Below are 18,577 nucleotides of genomic sequence, written 5' to 3' on the forward strand. Positions count from 1 at the left end.
TTGCACGATAGCACAACATAGTTTACGTTTCGACGATTGAAATATACACTGAACAATTTGCAGCTCTTGAAACCTTTCCAGCTGTATATAGATACACACACACACATATTGAATCACCCACAAGAAATTAAAAATGAGTGATTTACATAAGTTCGTGTCTCGTTCAATACTTTCATTGCGATAATTGTCCTACTACCGATAACATTAAAGGGACTTAGCACTCAAATGTATTAGTGAACATTTCCCGAAACAACTATTTTGAAGATATTTTGGAGACTATTACAATAATATAGTGACCGAAAGAATACAGCAGAGTTGACGAGGATTGATAATTCAAACTCTTCGTTGAAGATTCTGATAAACACTTTGTTCGTATTTTGTTCAACTGAAGATGTTAGAAAACTCTAGTTCGAAGCTTTAGATCGAAAATAAATAAAGGAATGTAGCAGGATTAAAAGCTGAAGGAGCTTAGCGATTCAAACGCTTTACTGAAAATCTGCCGAAACAACAAAATCGTTTGCCATTAGTCAGTTATTATAATATAATATCAACGAGGCCTGATGATTTCTGGGACCAATTTGAGGCGCATCTGGCGACCACGTGCTCCACGAATTTTACCCCTGGCGAAGTTGTGCATTCTTTCAATTGAACACGGGGCAGTTCGTTATGGTCGGCCGTATATCCAAGCCAGGAATACGTCCAGACTTCTTCCTTTTCTGATCCATGAGGCAGGTCGCACGTGTTTATCAGGGCCATTGGACAAAACGTGTCTCGAATTCGCTGATCATCCCTAATACATTGTTGCACGCTCGCCTGCTAGTCTGGCGAAGAATTCTCTCGAAGACGAAGTTTCCAGTAGATTATTATAGTACGGCCGATAATTGTGGGGATTTTGGGAAATTGCGTTGGCTTTTTTTTGCGAAATTTTTAACAAACAGTTTGATATGGTTTTTAGGGGCTGTGAAATGTATTTTTGTTATCGTGTAGTGGAGATGAGATAAAGGTCTTTGGCTGTAATGTACGAAATGTTTACTTATTAACAATTTGCGTCATGAAATTTTAAAAAATTTATTTCATGCCAGTATTTTGAACATGATTTATTATATTGTCTTCTATTGGTAATGATATCTTTTGTTAAAATACTGTTGAATATGTCTTATAATTTCATAATGTAAAATTACAAAACGTTCATGCGTTTAATATTTTACACGTGGCGGTAAAAAGCATAGTGACGTGCGTATATGTTATAGCAAAAGAAGTTACGATATAGGAAGGAAACACTTAGGACTCTTCTTTTGTTAAAAATATTAAGAAGGTGAAAATTGCTTTAACGCGTTTCCTGTTTATCTAACGTCCTCGTTTATTCGGCTATCAATTGTAGGACCAAGTAATTGTTACGTGACTAATCGGGGAATAAAACGTTTGCAATTACCATAAGCTGTTGTCATTTTCGTCATCTCTTTATACACTGTCGATATATTCTATCTATAAATTAGTTATATCCTAGTTTTTCGTTAAATACAAGTAGCTAAAACACTTTTTACTGTAATTAATCAGTTTCTACAATAGAATCAGGAAATAATACCTCGTTGCGTAACTACGTTATTTAACGAAAAATATACGCGAAAGGAGCATTGCAAAAGAATCGGAGAATTTTCGAAAGTTCGATTTTTATCTGTAGAGTCGAGGAGAATTGTGTGACTATGAAAAAATTCCATTCTTGATACTTTTCGATTGGTTGACTATTCGAGTTCAGATGTTTATGTTAAATCGTCTATGTATACATAAAAACACGCATAACTTAAAGAGAATTCATAGGATTTAGATGAGATAGAAAACGAAGAGTTTATTATCTAATCTTAGAGTTAACTCCAGCTGCGACCACTTAAAAATATACCGTTCGTATTTCTTTTCTTTTCTTCCTTCCCTTCTGTTTTCCTGTATCCTATAAGACTTAGGATAAAAGGAAAAACAGATTAAAGGATTTCTTCGAGGATTAACGGTGGCGCGAAAATTAAAACACAATTTCACGGAAGATGCTCCATTATATTGATTACTTTCAAATCGATAAGGTTTCATTGCTGTTGATTAAACAAATACGACGATGTGAATGGTTCGTTTAATTATTTATCGAATTAAATTGTGTCGAAGAGCTTTTTCTTTATCGAGGAAATTTAAATCAACGCAAGGAGATTATTTGCATTATTTATATTGACCATTCTTCTTTAGGAAGTAAGATAAGAATCATTATATCATACGTTATTTTCTCAAATTGTTAGATTAATTTCACAGAAATGAAGAAGAGAAGAGAAGAATTTCGTTTGAATTAATTGAACATTTGTTCAACTTATTTTAATGAACTATACCTTATCGAATCGCACGATATCGAGCATCACATTCAGTTTAAACAAAGAGATACTATTGAGGTTGTATTTTAATTTCACTTGTATATGTTTGATTGCAACCATAAATTAAAAGAATCCATTACCAGAAATAAGAACTACAGCCTGAACGTGAGTAATTAACTGTATGGAGCCATAGACGATATAAACCGATATGAATCAGCAAATTAACGATATAGATACCTGTTTCGATATTTCGAAAATGTAAGATACTTTGAAAAGTATAAAAATATACACATTGAAACGCATCTGTAAAAATCTTTCAAAATATACAACATATAAATCGTTAACGCACTTGTAAAGAATAATAGAACGCGTCGCTAATTGAATAAATTCCATACAACAGCAAACGATCTTTGACGTTTTTCTGAAGAAACGCGAACGACCTTATTATCCAATTCGATACCTTTGTATATTACAAATATATGGATTCGTGGAAAATCGTGATAATCCCGCTGAATACCGATAGAGACGTAAAGGGTGTTACTATGTTGCCGGTGTCTATTAATGTCGCGGGCCTATTTCCTCCGGATATATCTTGTTGCCGTGCGAAAATTCGTCTCCCCCCGGGGAATGGATATCGATCGATCGTGTGTCCCAAAGAGTCGAAAGCGGCGGGACAGACGAAGAACAGCAGAGTTGCGGGGCGCACTAATGCGCGCGAGAGGAAGACAGAGGCACCGATCCTCCGCCTTCGCGTCGCTTTCATCGTAGCAACAGAGGGTGGAAACGAGACGAAGAAAGAAAAGAGCGAACGAACGGTTGGATGGCTCGTTTATTAAAGTTTTCGAGCACGAAACCCTACTGAACGGCAACCAGTTGAATACACGTAAAAATGTTAAACACGATCCCAGCGGGACTGACGGAAAAAGAAGGAAAGAAAAAATAACAAGAGCGAAAGAGGGGATAGAAAGAGAAGAAGGGAGATAAAGAAAGGGTAGAGAGATTACACGGAGACTAGATAATAAAACGGGAAGACGGAAACTCGGCCGTCCTCCGCTTTTTACCGCGCCATTTTTCCCGTTCTTTCAACAACTTTCCACGGTCCCGGTATGCATCGCGCAAGAACTTTGTGCCACCAGCCAGAAAATAGGGAGCAAATAGACGAGCAAGCGGGATAAACTATAGGGAAGTGTTTCGTGCTTGCTGGCAACTGGATGTTGCACTCGTTCGGTCGATGCGTATCCCGGCGTCGCTTGTGCATCCGCTCTGATGCTTGTTTACGAAAAATATTGGACAACTTGTGCGAGGAGCTACAGGCGAATATGGATTTGTCAGCAGGATCGTGCAAATGTTTCGGTCAAATTGGTGAGAACCTTTGAATTCCGGTTAAAACGTGATTTATGAAAATACTGTTGGGTGCTTGATATTTTGCTTTTGGATGATACAATGTAGAGGCACACGAATCAACGGAAGATTTGTATCGGGAGAGACTCATATTATTGTGCCTTGCAATACCAACGTTGTTTTGCTTTGCTAGGTTCAAAGGTAAATGAACTCCGGACAAAATATTATCGCTGTTATGTGTAATCGTCAACCGGAGTTACATTTGAACTTCTTGTAATAACACTTGTCGATACAAACAGACGAACGTGCTCTCTAGGACAGCCATAATAACGAGTCATTATAGCGAGTCATACAGTCGAATAGTGAGCGTAGAGTCGAGTAGTAGCATTGAGCGAGCGACGATTACGACTGGTATACATTATTCCTGTACTTGTACTTACAGTGATTTTAATATACACTGACTATTACAATTTTATTACTCGTCTCTTTAATAAACAAACCAACACGTTTAATATACACCTCAACAGGTTTGGAGATTCTTTGCTTTTATGTAATTTATATATCATCAGTGACTATCTATCGTTTTAATTATCGTTACCGATATGCTATTGTTATATTTGCTACTAGCAATCAGTAGATAACGTTTACGTAACAATTTAAAGGATATACGTTTCATTAGTATACAGGATATAACATATTACAAAGATATGATTCATAGGGTGATTTAATAATTCTAATGACACATAAGTATATGCTTTTTTACATCTTCTAACTGTTTGATTCCTCGATATTCTTAAATCTACATTTTCTACATTTTGTATGACCTATCTATCTCGCGAGGAAGGAAGAAAGGAAGTTCCATTCGATCCGATTCGATTCGATTCTACCAGTCGAATCAGCTCTGCCATAACACGGCAAGGGTGGGAAATTAAACACGAGGGTTATACTATCCGTTTTTAATCGCGCGCCGTTAGTTTTGTTTCCTTTTCCGCCGGGTAGTGCACGGAAATTGAAGCATATGGGTTTCGTGTCTGGTTTGTATTACACGGCTCGTTTCCTTCTCTTTTTCACCCTTATATACGAGCGGTACGATTGTTTGTATTCTGGAAACAAGACATCGATTATGCCGCTGGAAAAAATCGTAAGACGTTTTCACTTCAATCTATCGAAAACGTTCCTCTTTCCTTTCTAATTACAGTATTTTTATTCCTTTGCTTTTAACTATTGATTTTCCAAGTGCTATGCTTTCATTTCTAGCTTGTTTGCAATTTATTTTTAATTTCCCCCTTCTGCTCTCAATTATTTATAACATTTTTATTTGTCATTTCTACTAACGGTGATACCGTTGCATTAAAGAAAATTACTAAATCGATAGATTTATAAGCTAATACGCGCAAGTGCAATGTACTTGCGTATATAACATTCTATTTCATAATACTAAACGCATGTACATATATGTAGGCATCGTGGAAACGAGTGAATTTAATTAGATAGGTATTTATGTTCGCATATAAGTCGAATAATATTATGGGCATGAAAAGACAAACTCGGAATAATTTTTTCTGATATTCTGATATCACATAGCTGAAAATATCTAAAATTAAAATCTCTAATTAATATCCAAATTAACCGGTAAAACAGAATCGAAGATTAACATTGATAGGTATGCGTATTTAATGATTAACGCAATTTTCTTTAAACTTCGTGCGATCATCTTGCAATGTTAAACGTCGATAAGTATAATATGTAGCACGTTGTGCGTGGTCGTTAATCGATTCCTATTACGCCGGGATCTCATCGATTTATCGTTCTCGTGATGCTCGGTGGTTTTCGCCGGAATTCGAACTAATAATGCGACCGAAAACAATATCGAGAATCGTAATTACGGCGAAGCGCGTACGCGTTCGCCTCGACTCTGTTCGAATATTCTGTATATGGCAGGTTATTCGTTATCGAGCATGCGGTTTGCGACCTGTGCACCTACCTTGTATACATTGTACGCGCATAATCGAAATAATACGCGTATTTGTCGTGAATTTATTTTCAAGAAAATGTTCATTATACGTATCGCAAAATCAAAGATATAATGTACACATTCATCGATTGAATTGCAAGCCACCTGGCTGAATATTTCGTTTAATTAGCGTAAGATTGCGGTTGGATATTTCAATCTCTTGTGTTTGAGAAACTTGAATCACTCGCTCCTTTAATCACTGGTCAATTGGAAATTTTTATTCTCGAAGAAAAGTCTTTTAGGGAAAGTAAATTGGTTTTGCGATTAATCTGCTAAAATATTCAACAAACATAATCAAAAAATTCCTGCATTTCATAAAAGTTAGGAAATAAAACTTACAAGATATTCGAAATCGCATTCGATGTCTGCGTTAAAAAATAAGAGCGTATGCGAATACTTCTTGTAATCACTATAATAGTAACGAAAAAAAAAGAGAAAAAAAGGGAAGAGAGAGGAATAAAACATTTGTCGAGTAATTAGCGCAAAAACGCAAGAACCCTTGATATCTCGATAACATGGAATTGTAGCAAAAGCAGAGTATTTTTATCCTGGAAACACACCATTGGAGTGTTCTAAAAAATTCATAGCTCTTCCACTGACAATAAGCAATAGGAGAAACCTGACGCTCGGGCTGCTAGTATAGTACGGCGAGCGACGATCGTTCTCCAGCGCGATATTGAGCGCACAGACATTATACGGAATGAAATAAAAGCCGAGCGTATTGTCTAGTTAGATCGTTAGTTAGTAATGAAAATAACACAACCGTTACATAGTTAAGACTTCTGTGAACGGGTGTTTAACTTGGTGTGTGTGGAACACACGCAACAAGAGGGGCGAAACCAGGTTCGAACCGGGAACAGAAGAGAGCGAGACAAATCTTTGAAAGGCCACGGTTGGCTAGTGCTATCAATAGTTCGCTGAAGTGCCTACTTACTTTACCCTCCAACCTTTTGCACAGTGGCGTAGGGAAAAGTAGGGACAGCCATAATGTCGGCGTTTAGACAAAAGGAACGTACAACGTACCTTGGAGAGCCTCGTCTTTGTTGCAGGCCGAAAAGAAGTCAAAGAAGATCGAACGATAACCGGAAGCCTTCCTGGTGTCACCTCGCGAGAAAATAAAGTCACTGTACGTATTGGATGTTTGTCATGACAGAGAAATCATGGTTCCTTTGTGTTGGCGAAGTAATATTATTAATACACTACAGATTTTTATGCGTCTATGAAAAATTCAAAGGTGTAAAATTGTGCAAAATGTACATACCATAATATTCGAAAATATTCGAAGTAGATTGCTGGCTGTGATATTTAATGGATGCAACGAACATCTATTTTTAGCTTCTATTTCCTTAATTACAGTTGTACCTAGACGGATGAGAGTTGAAAAGTTTGGCGCGTGGATATGAATATGTAAGCGTCGATTCTTCTATAGAGGAGATACGCGTGTCAAGCTCAATGCATCACGAGTTCTATGTTCTATTGTCGTTCTATTTCAATAAATATTGTATCGCCGATAGTCGGAACCCCAAATGTATCATCAGGGTTTAGGCTTAGGCTTGGGGTTTGAGTGGTGATACTCATAAGGACTTAAGGACTACTGCGGTTCTGACAATAAGAGTCACGGATGTTAGTTGCGGAGGGTCGACAAGGGGTGTGATCTCTTCTGTTGCTGTCTGCCACAGAGGATCGTTTACACGGTACCGATGATTCGGGTGTACTCGGATACATTCGGGATACTCAGGTACACTCGGGTACACTCGGATATACTCGGATATACTCAAATACACTCGGGTATACTCAGGTACACTCAGTTACATTCGTGAACACTCGAGGACACGGTGCCCCGTGGCATGTGGGAAGCGAACGATCTGGCCACGAAGTGGGCAGGCTGATGAACACTGTAACAAAAATTGTGAGTCAAAGAAATCTCAACATTTAATATCGGCATAATCCCAGAACTTTGCGAGATATACGTATTACTTCACAAAAGAAGAAATAGACAAAATCGATGAAATTATGTTATTAAAATATGTTATTATAAGATACACATCGGTCGAGAGTTCTGACAGGAAAATTTCAAAAATTTCAAAAAGTGTAGTTAATGATTTTGGCCTGCTAATGGCTCATATATTCGTAAAGATATGAATTTACACAAACATCAAGAGTTCGTTCATTATTAACTGAATTATCGCGCAAGAGGGAGTCATAGTGCAAAACAAGAAAGTACAATTAGATCGAACACACGTATAGATCGTTATTCACGTCGAAACTTATCGCCGTTTATCAAACAAAATGGAAGCACGGTAGTCTGAGTTGCAAAATCAATCTGGGACAAACGACATCGACAGAGAACCAACTGTTTGTCGCTGAGAAACTTTACGGCTATTTTATTTCGCAAACGCGCCCTCCGCTTTTTCTGTAGAATTTCGTTTCCGGAGGGAACACGTTCTCCGAGTTTGCCTAGGAAAGTCTCGTAAATTTCTGGAAATCGTGCTCACGGGCAAAGCGAAGCAGATGGAAACGAAGTTGGAAAGAGCTGCGAGAACTCGCCAGGAAGTCGTTTTGGGATCGACCTAATAGCATTTTAGCGATATCGAACGGGAGTACCAACGTAACTCAACAATGACGCAGGGTGGAAAAGGTTGTCGACCTTTAAAAAACTGTGTCCGAGTGCTCTAGAAACCCCGAATTCGACGCGACAGGGATCCGTCGGATTATTTTCCGATCGGGCTTCTTCGCGTTCCTCTTTCGCGTCACTGAACAACCAGACTCTATTTTCGGACAAACAGCTTACTTTGCTTTTTGTCACCGATAGATTCGACGCTCCTTTTAAGTTAGAGAAACGAGACGCTTGGCTGTTTGAATACGTTTGAGTGTTTGGTTGGGGTCACTTGAAGTATTTGAATATTCGATCCTATTATAAATGAGCCTTTACTCTTGAACCGTTAAAATGACGCGCGAACTTTGTACTTCTTATTCTTAACATTAAAATGTTGTCGCCTATTTGCACACGTAGGTTTTCATCTAATTAGAATTAACGATATTTTTCAAGCGGTTATACACAGGAACGACACGTTATTTATAAGATAAAATCTATCTCTTCTGAATCTTTTTAATATCGAGAAAAAGATATTTCTTATTTTTTACTTCTATTATAACATGCTTGAGAAAGATACTTGTTTACATATTTATAGCGTTTGTGTTTCTTTTATAGTTACGTGTGAATTGATTAATAAATAAATTGCAACGTCAGTCTCCCTTAAAAGCATAAATATCGTTCGAAATGCAGCATCACGTACTGTCATTAAATTTATCTATTTTTGTATATTCTTCAGGTTGGAAAATGTGACTGCGTCTCTATCCTAAATTGCAACCTGTATTTTTCTATAATATTTATTCAATTCGTTTATTCATAAAAAGGAAATACCGAGGTAGATATCTATGGATCAATATTTATATTAAAAGTCAATGTTTGAGCGTCATTATACTTTGAAATTTTAATTATTCCGGTATATCAGTTAGTCCTTAATCAATTCGTTACCCACACATTTATAATGTCAGTTCAATATGGAAATATGTGTAGGATGTGTTTTATTGGACGTTCTAGAGGTATGTGTTATTAGGTTGTATCTAGCAGTACATAATACATAACGATGAAATTAGTGGGACACATGTGGTCACATTTTGTGGCTCGTAAGGGTAGACCATGAATTGGACGCTGACGAAATCAAGATTTAATACGTACTTAGTACATGATGTGTGTGGACGGAGTATAAAATACTGTGTATGATTTACATTAGGGGAACACTGCCTTCTGACGAGGAAATATCCATTTTATTAACATATTTCACATGAAAATGGTCTTCTCCATGTAACTTTATATTCGAATGATCTCTTGTATATTATCACTTAAATAATGTTATAATATTTTCATTTTATTTTTATTTTAGACATGTTGAAATAGTTGAAGTTCCCCTTTTTTCGTATCGTCTAAATAAGAACAATAAAAGAAACCAATAATTATAAAACAAAGACATAACGAATAATAAGGCTGAGTATTTTAAATCGAAGAAAAACAAAGATAGCATAAAGAAAATAAGAAACATTCAGATTTCTTCAGTTTCGAGATAATAGATAGGACATTTTAACTAAATGAAATAGGATGAACAGTATAAAATATAGCACGTAATGAAAATTCGACCAACGCTAATTTAATTATCGTCCTAAAAATTCCTCGCGTAGAACTTGATGGAAAAGTAAATTTCGTTGCACGATCCAAAAGCAGAAGCTTTTTTATACGCGGGTAATTGTTCATGGGCAAGTGTATTACGAAACGCGAACGTCGCGTCATGGCGAGTTTCCGGTACGGCGCACGGATCGACGATTACTCGGGAAAGGCGGACAGGCTGAGAATGAAATTTGGATTCGGTTCGAAAGAATTAAATTCGTGCGGGCGAGCACCTTCTCAGCCTGCGAATCAGCCAGGTGTTCCAACACACGTCGCTGAATTTTCGTTATTTCGCCGACTGGCCACCGCACCGACACGATTTCCGCATCGAGCGACTGACCTTTCGGTGGTGGCCGACTGTTCCGGAAACCTCGAATCAGCTAACGAAAATTTCGCTATCCAACGTTTTCAACGATCGAATCTCGATGCTCTGTTTGAATGGTCGTTTTATCCGCATACATATTTATTTTGGGAAGTCCAGGTACATTGGTGGATCGACAAAGTTTACTCATTCCGATATCCATTCTTACGTATTTATCCGCGTTTGAATACGCGATGACTTGAAAATACGATTGCATGTTTGAATAGATATTCGAGGAGAAATCGTTTAGATTTAGATGATTTACGGATGTATTGGGAAATTACTTTTTTTTTTTTTTGGAGCTTTTCGAATAATTGTAGACCAGTTTATTGTGGTGAAAAAAAAAACTGTTTTAATATTTCAAAGTACGTACAGTGAGGTTTGAAAATAGATTAGGCTGTTGTTTCATTTCTACTTTCATCATTCGTATTAACCAAATATAATTGTAGCCTTTATCATTTTTTATAGCGAAATAGAATCGTTAATTTTATCACGTTTAATAGCGAAGTATCATAGAATTCCTGTTTTTATATTTTGTCACAACAAGATTCACATTTGTTGTCACAACAACAATTTCTGCGTGTCTTTTTGTTCTTATCGTTTGGAGTAGCAAAGTAATGCCTATGTATATAGACTACACATTCAGATTTTTGTGAATATAGAGAAATGGAAACTAGGCAGAAAATCGTTTGATCTACTGAACACTGTAATAAATACTCTAAATATTTTAACATATTTTTGCATATTATGTGTGTTATATATTTTTACATTTAAAGATTTACCGTGAATCCATAAATATCCACGGTCTAGTAATATATTATGTGCAAAGGTAAAGTTACATTTGTATCTAAACAATGAAATAGTTTTTAGTAGTTAAATTGGAAGTGTTTGAAGCAAAGTTTGCATCTATTCGTTGGTAGTTATTAGCACAAGAGCTGTTTGTCGAGAGGAGGCAGTCTAAAGCACAAGTATGTTGGAAAACAGGATTTGAGAACAAGAATTCACTTGTCAGGAGTTGTTTGTCAGTCAGCAGTAAGCAGTATGTAGTCCAGTGATTAATTAGGATCGAGTAATTGGATCTCTAGTTGGCTCGAAATTATGTAGCACTACCTTCGTTTATTGCTCAGTCTCAACAAATAAGCTGGCTTGAACTTTCTCTCGGCTGTTCTTTCGAGGAGATTGATGCTCTTTCCGCTACAATCATAGTCATTTAGATCATTGAGATCATTGAGAACCGTGTCACGACTTTATACTATACAACATCAATGGATGTGGTTATTTACATTTAAACAAGACCAAATTTTCACTCGCAGCATTCAGTTTCGTTAGAATAAAGGAATTTGGTAATTTTTGTGCAATTCATTATTTTGCATAGTTTCTTTATTTAAATATTCACCGTGTAATAGATAAAAAATTTACAACTTTGAAAATTACTCCATCAAAATGATATTTAAGTATAAAGCTTCCAATAATTGTCCTCTTTCATCATGTACACAAATCTATTTTTAACATAAATAAGGTTGGTCGCATTTAAAGTTTAATGATTCGAATGATTTTGGTCTTGGATATTCACTGGAAGAATTGCAACGATATTTGAAACGAGTCGAGTACGTTCGCCTATTTCAATCATTTCGCGTTTCAAATGTACTGGCAAACAACTCTGTGCATGGAAACAATTCCTCACTCTCGCTGGATCTATTTTAATCGCAGTCATCCTTGTGAACGTTCACGAATCGTCGTGTGAAAGCGTCTTTTCAGTATGCAAACCGCGCGACAAGTCTGCACAACAGAACTCAATAACCTGCAAAATCGTCGTTAGAATCAACCTGTGCTCGAGACAGATTTTCCGTATTGCGTACGTCGCGTATGAAAACTGAACGAGAACGAGAATCAGTTCTTTTTCATTCATATAAAACCATGCCAGAATTCTTATCTATTTTTTAAACAATATCTTTTCACCTTTCTTATAATTACAAATTCTTATTTCGTTCGTTTATTATATTATTTTCTTATTATTCTTACATTTTCTTATTTACACTGAAGTATTCGTCTTGTTTTCTCACCCTTTTTTAATATTCTCCTTCTTTTCTTATTTATTCCTTTACATACGCATAATCCTATCGCTCTTTGTTACATTTTATTATTACGTTATTTTTTGTATAATTCTTACATTCCTCATTTTTCAAAATTCCTGTCTATTCGTTAATAGACTATAGACCTTCAAGATTGCATTGCTATGAAGATATCAACTCGCGTGAATATGTAATTATGCAAGGATCATAAATGGCACTATCGTAGTTACCAAATTGGATCGCGAAATTTTATGGGCAACTTCGAAAATGAACTCGCTGTGTCTCTTGTCTAGTCATTAACAACGAACTTAACCGTATTAAACAATGATAAATTTTCGTGCGGAAAGTTGAGGCTAGTTAGTCTTGTGGTATGGCGTACCGTTGACCTAAGTTCAATCTTGCTTCTTCCGCTTCCTACATCATGAAAGGGCCGTTAACAGTAATTTTACAGCCGTTAAAAGTAAATCGCGAACGATAATACGACGGAGAGCACCGATTACAAAGGCGTTGTACAACAAACTGTCGATACCAGATAAAGGGTTCGAGCCGAAGATTAAAAAGCTTTGAGGAAGAGATTAGCGAACTTAATGCCGGAGGAGTGTTCTCCTGCGATCACGGTTAAAATGACTCGAAGCAACCAAGCTTTCTGATACGTTCAATCAATATTTTTCTTCCGCGTTTTTTCATCCTCTTTAAACTTTCCACGCAGAATTTTTATATTTTCTCAAAGTTTTCATTACAAGGAAGTTTTAAAATACGCAGGTGCATATGCGAAGATATAATCTATTTGTTTTCTTCTTTTTAATATATCTTCTTTTATCATATTGTATTTTCCTGTAATATTCGTAATATTTCTTTCTTTCTTCTGTTTAAAATCGGGGTACATGTAACAAATATAAGCGTAATCAAATTTGTGTAGCCAGAGTTAGACCTACTTTGAGACTTACCATATAACAAAGTTGCTTTCGTGAGAAACGATCCACGTTTTTTTGATTTGTTGCCGAATGAAAATTAAAACGGTTCTGTTAAAGTAACTCGTGTAATAGTTTCACAGCTTCATGATTTATTTAAATACGATTCTATTGAAATATAATTACAGATACACTTGTAGCAATTGCATAGTATGAATATTTTATTGAAAAAAATCGACATACGTTGGACGAAAACTAAAGACGTTTTCGTAGAAAATGAAAAACACGAACCGGGTTTCTTATCGCGAATTCTTCGATTTGAATGTAATACACGTAAACCGTACTGTTCTTATTAATAAAATAAAAATATGTATTCTTGCTTATCATTGAAAAATCGCGTCTTCGCTAATATATTCTTATTGATCGAATGAAAATATATTTTTATTCATTGCCGAGAAAATTCATTTCAACAAACCGGAGAAACCTCAAACTCCAAATATATTTCCCAAATAAGACAACTCGCACATCTGTTAATCGAAAAAATGAAAGAAGAAGTATACGTTCGAAGAGCAGCGACCAGTGGCCAACAACAGAACGCCGCGCGCGCAATTTCAATCGATCAAAGGGACGAAACGAATTTTGTGCGCGTCATACACACACAGAGTGAGTTGTGCAAATCGGCGACCGGTTGGTTCTTCTGGAAACGAATCGATCGATTGTAGCGAGTACAACGACCGAATTAATAACGACAGCGGACTACGTAACGCGAGGAAGCGGCGCGTGCGAAAATTTATTGGCAATTTTCTCAGTTCTCCGGGAACTTTCCTTATGGTGCAACCGCACGAAAGTCGGCTGACTGTATGTAGGTCGAGATTGAATATAAATTTGTAGATCGAACGACGATTATTATCGATCGATAATACCTTTGCCATTCCGTCACGATCAGTCAACTTTTTCACCTCTGTCTCTAATCATCGGTATGCGTGTATCCGGTTCACGGTGTACAATTTATTGCAATGAACTCCTAGTCGAATAATGGATGGTCAATGAAATTTTATTTCTTACCATCCATCGCTTGATTATAGCTCATATAGTTTTATCTATTAAGCAAGAGATACAATTTTATTTATTACTCGTTCGTTATTACTCGTTATTTTGTTAATTGTAATGTTATTTGTAAGCATTTATTCATTATTTATTGCTCGTTTATCTACCGTTTGAATAATGTCTCCTGCTCTTTTACTTTACTTTATCTACTTTTATTTTTTGTTTTTTACTTTTACTTTATTATTATAATCATATACAGGTTATATAGACGTTACGCGTTACCTGTTCCTCGTTATTTTATTTATTCGTTTTTCTTATGGAATAAATAACTTCATAGAAAATTTGACATCTGAGAAGCTGATATATTCGTCTTTGAATTTCGATATAAAAGAGAAGTAAAATGTCTCGTATGTACGTCAAATCGTCAATATGTACAAATAACTGTTGATATTTAGGTGGTTCATCAGGATCCATAGGTATTCAGTACTGACCTAATTTATTCGTTATTCACGAACAGCGAATAATTCGAATAACGATCCGTTTCATAAAATGGATTCGTTCGTTATTCGAAGTATCTTCTAGTTAACGCTGATTGCCAATTGGTTAACGATATGGTTCCATTAGCGGATAAATATCGACAATTTGGTCGGACCAATAGCACCTAGTTCTAATTGCCACGCAATACGCGCGTAACTACGCAAGCTGTATGCGTGTATACGCTCGTTATGTCTTCACTGACAAGTTAACGACTGTTCAAGCTTGTTCTTGGCAAAGTTTATCGTCACGAATACCTTCTACTTTGAGGGATTCATTTCGTAGTCGCCGTGCGTTTCTCGAGTTGAAGTGCATCCTAGCGAGGAAAATTGCATTTCATCGTTTCGACTTTTTAGGCTCGATCCACACTATCGGTTTGTTCCCGGTTCGATCTCGTCTCCACGACGATCCTCGCAAAGAATATTTTGCTTGCAGCAGGATCGAAACCGAGTCGATAGGACTGCCTAATAAAAACTCATTTTTTCTTCATTCTTTGTTACTTAATTATCAGTTTGTTTAAATTCTTAAATCCCCATAGATTTTTAAAGGGAATATCATTTATCTATGAAGAGGATAGCTGTTAACGTTTCTGCTTCTGCTATATGACGAGACGTGTTAACCAGTCAGCTGCGGGATTTCATTTCAGAAATCTGTCATGGGATTAGATCGTGGAGCGCGTAAACAGATAGGAGCGGCGACGAATATACGCGTCAAACGCACCGAAATAAAGCTTTCGTTTGACGTGTATACTCGTCAAACTCAGTTAACTGTGAATTATTTTATCTTTCGTGGATTTTGCGCGTGTCGTGCGTTGATGGTAAGTTGGCAGTCGCTAATCGCTGCGACATAGCACACAGACAAGCGAGATATATATTGCGTTTTATCGTTCACAATCGCGCGTTGATATATTATTTTATCTGCATATGCATGTGGCGCGTTCACGTTATCGGATCAATTTCCAACAAATCCGATCTCGCTCCAGTAAAATATTCTTCCGAAGAATCGTTGGAGGGACGGGATCGGAGGTGAGATCGGTCGTTACTGTCGGTGTGAGTACCTATAATTGAAAGTACGGGATAATAATTTGACCGAATCGAGGGCGGATCGGTGCGATGACGTGGATGGAAAGCAACTGTGGACACGCAGGGATGTGATGGAACCGAGAACGAAACGATAGTGTGGATGGTGCCTTAGAATTTCAATGCATTCGCTGTCGTTAATAGCTGGGGAATGTGTCGTTTTCCAAGTGGATGGTTAACATAGAAATTAGTCGTAAAATATACACGATTCTCTGAATCCGATTTTCTATTCTAACACTCTGTACTTGTGGAATTTCAATATTCTATATGAGGCTTTTAAACGTTGTACGAGTGTGTAATGTACAATTAGTAGACTATGAATTTTTTTATAGGAAGCAGGTAATATGTAAAAATATACAAAATATCCAAAGCGGAATACTCGTTATAATACTTGTTGTGTTTTATTTCTTTATTCGTGTTGATAAGAATATAAATATGCTTAAACAGCTGCAGTCTGCCAGTCATGGCAGTCTGAATCTTTCAATGTATTTGAATACCTCCGTGGCTGTTAACAACGCCGTTATATCGATCGTACGATATGTTAATAAAAATCAACGATTGTATACATTAAAACATCAGAATGTCTAAGAATTTGTAATTGTTTCGAAAGAAAAAATAATTTTCAAATTTGCCAGAATTCATTTATCTTGCCAGTTAAATTGATATACAGAGAAACTTGAATTGAAAAAATTGAAAATTTCATATTGAAAGAACGATTATAATATTTCATTAATAGATAACAAAGTGGATAATACTCCTATTTTGAAAATTCCTCGGGATTCCCTTATCTTACCATTGATGTAAATTAAAATACAAAAACGTCCAACCATTGTTAGTTTCGTATTAAAAGAAAGAATACAATATTTTATCGATACGGCACGTATAATAATCGTATTCTGAATTTGACAGAATTTATCCAAAGTAATACGTTGTTATACAAAATACAAACTACATGTGGAACGCGCTAATGGGAAATTTAATCCGATTATGTAACGAAATTCCCGATATACATGTGTATGCAGTATGATATTTAAAAGACTAACGCAACACACAATGAAAACGGTTGCTCTCTCTCTCTCTCTCTTTCTCTCTCTATATATATATTCACAGTTTTTATTCTCAGCAAAATATGTTAATGCGTTCGATACGAAATGAAACAAGAACACGTTTATCTATTGCGTTTCTTATCTATTGTGTTTATCTATATTTCGAGCTTATGCACGATAACACACGTGCATAATATCTAGGATAAGCTGTAGAAGTTAGGTGGAATACGTATAGGAGGGAATACATTAATAGGACGTTCAATTTAGATTACATAGCCGATTGCACTGATACAATATTAAATTAAATTGAAAAACACGTATCACTGTTCTTTCTTTTTCAGAAGTATTCGCTGCTCGATGAAAAGTTGTTTTATTTTTACATTATCGTTCTATGAAAACTGTTTCCTATTTTTAGCAGTTTGATAGCTTTTCTAAAGTTTTAACAGAAATTTCATTAATAAATTATCGTGGAACAAAGCTCCGATCGAGAAGATCAGGCTACTCTCCTCCTAGAGGAAATTTCCTTTTATCCACATCGACCCTCTCAAATAAAAAATCCACGTGTTTTAAACGATTACTCACCAAACAACACTTGCAGAAATGTCCACACTTTCGAACATCTCGCAAACCGTATCGATAACAAATATTCTCTATAAAACTGATCATGAATCGCTTCATCCACATTCAGTACACTCTCGCCCCTCATCCTACTATTGTACGTTTATATTTCGGAAACGACCAGTGATCGTGACAGGAAAATGGAGCAACGACAGCTTCTAAAAATATCACTCGGATCATTCATGACGAAAAAAGAAAAGAAAAAAAAAACGCTTTACCGGAAGAGAGTTAGCAACAGAAAAAAAGGCGAGGGTGTGTTTGGTAATCAAAGCGGGGTGACTCAACCGCGAAATTTCACTAAAAATCGACGATAGTACATCGAACGTGACTTTTTCCTATAGTGACTTTTCTCTTTCATTCATTTTTTAGTTCGATAGTTTCATATTTTTCTCGCCCGAGAAATACCGTCGTGTATCTATAAAACGCTTCTACAAGTGTTCCAATACTTTGTGAGTTATTGTATGTTGATTAGCGTTTGAATACTCTCAGCAGCTATTGTATGTTGATTACAGATATTTTTTGTTCTTCTCATTCGATACTATCTTCGCTATAACTTGCCTCCATATAACTTCGCTGTACTTCCATATAAATCCTTAAACGTTTATCTTTATTTTTGACACTGTACATTTTCCTCTTTGTTCCCCTCTCATCCATATCGCAATTTCCTTGTTCCTTCTTCTTCTTCCTTCTCGTCTGTCGCGTCTTCCTTCCTTTTCTCCCCTCTTTTCTCCCCTTTTTATCTTAGTTTTTTGTAGCGTACCGAGGCATCAAAGCTTTGTCGGCGCGTTGGCCGGAACAACGAGCAGATTTGAAATTAGCACGGCCCGATGGAGGAGAGAGAGACGAGCCGACGAGCCTCTCCCCGTTTCGCAGTCGGTCGAATCCTACCTTTCCCTTTTCCAGGCGCCGCGCCGCGCCGCCGTCGAGTCTTCCTCGAGGGCCTTTGCACTCCTCCACTACGTCATTACCACGTTAATCGTT

General features: G+C 36.6%; 1 protein-coding gene across 4 annotated transcripts in view; it reads left to right on the plus strand.

The window, feature by feature from the left end:
- LOC126928751 (tyrosine-protein kinase Src64B) overlaps positions 1-18,577 on the plus strand; it is an 86,984-nt gene that overhangs the window by 24,493 nt on the left and 43,914 nt on the right. The window contains exon 1 of one of the 4 annotated variants that reach the window (XM_050744445.1): positions 6,431-6,829. The exons of the other annotated variants lie outside the window; for them this stretch is intronic. The gene's annotated coding sequence lies outside the window, so the exon portion shown is untranslated. Of the gene's footprint in view, positions 1-6,430; positions 6,830-18,577 lie in introns of those variants that run through there. 4 annotated transcript variants of the gene reach the window in all.

Source organism: Bombus affinis, chromosome 2, assembly GCF_024516045.1.
Source record: "Bombus affinis isolate iyBomAffi1 chromosome 2, iyBomAffi1.2, whole genome shotgun sequence".
Classification (NCBI taxonomy): domain Eukaryota; kingdom Metazoa; phylum Arthropoda; class Insecta; order Hymenoptera; family Apidae; genus Bombus; species Bombus affinis.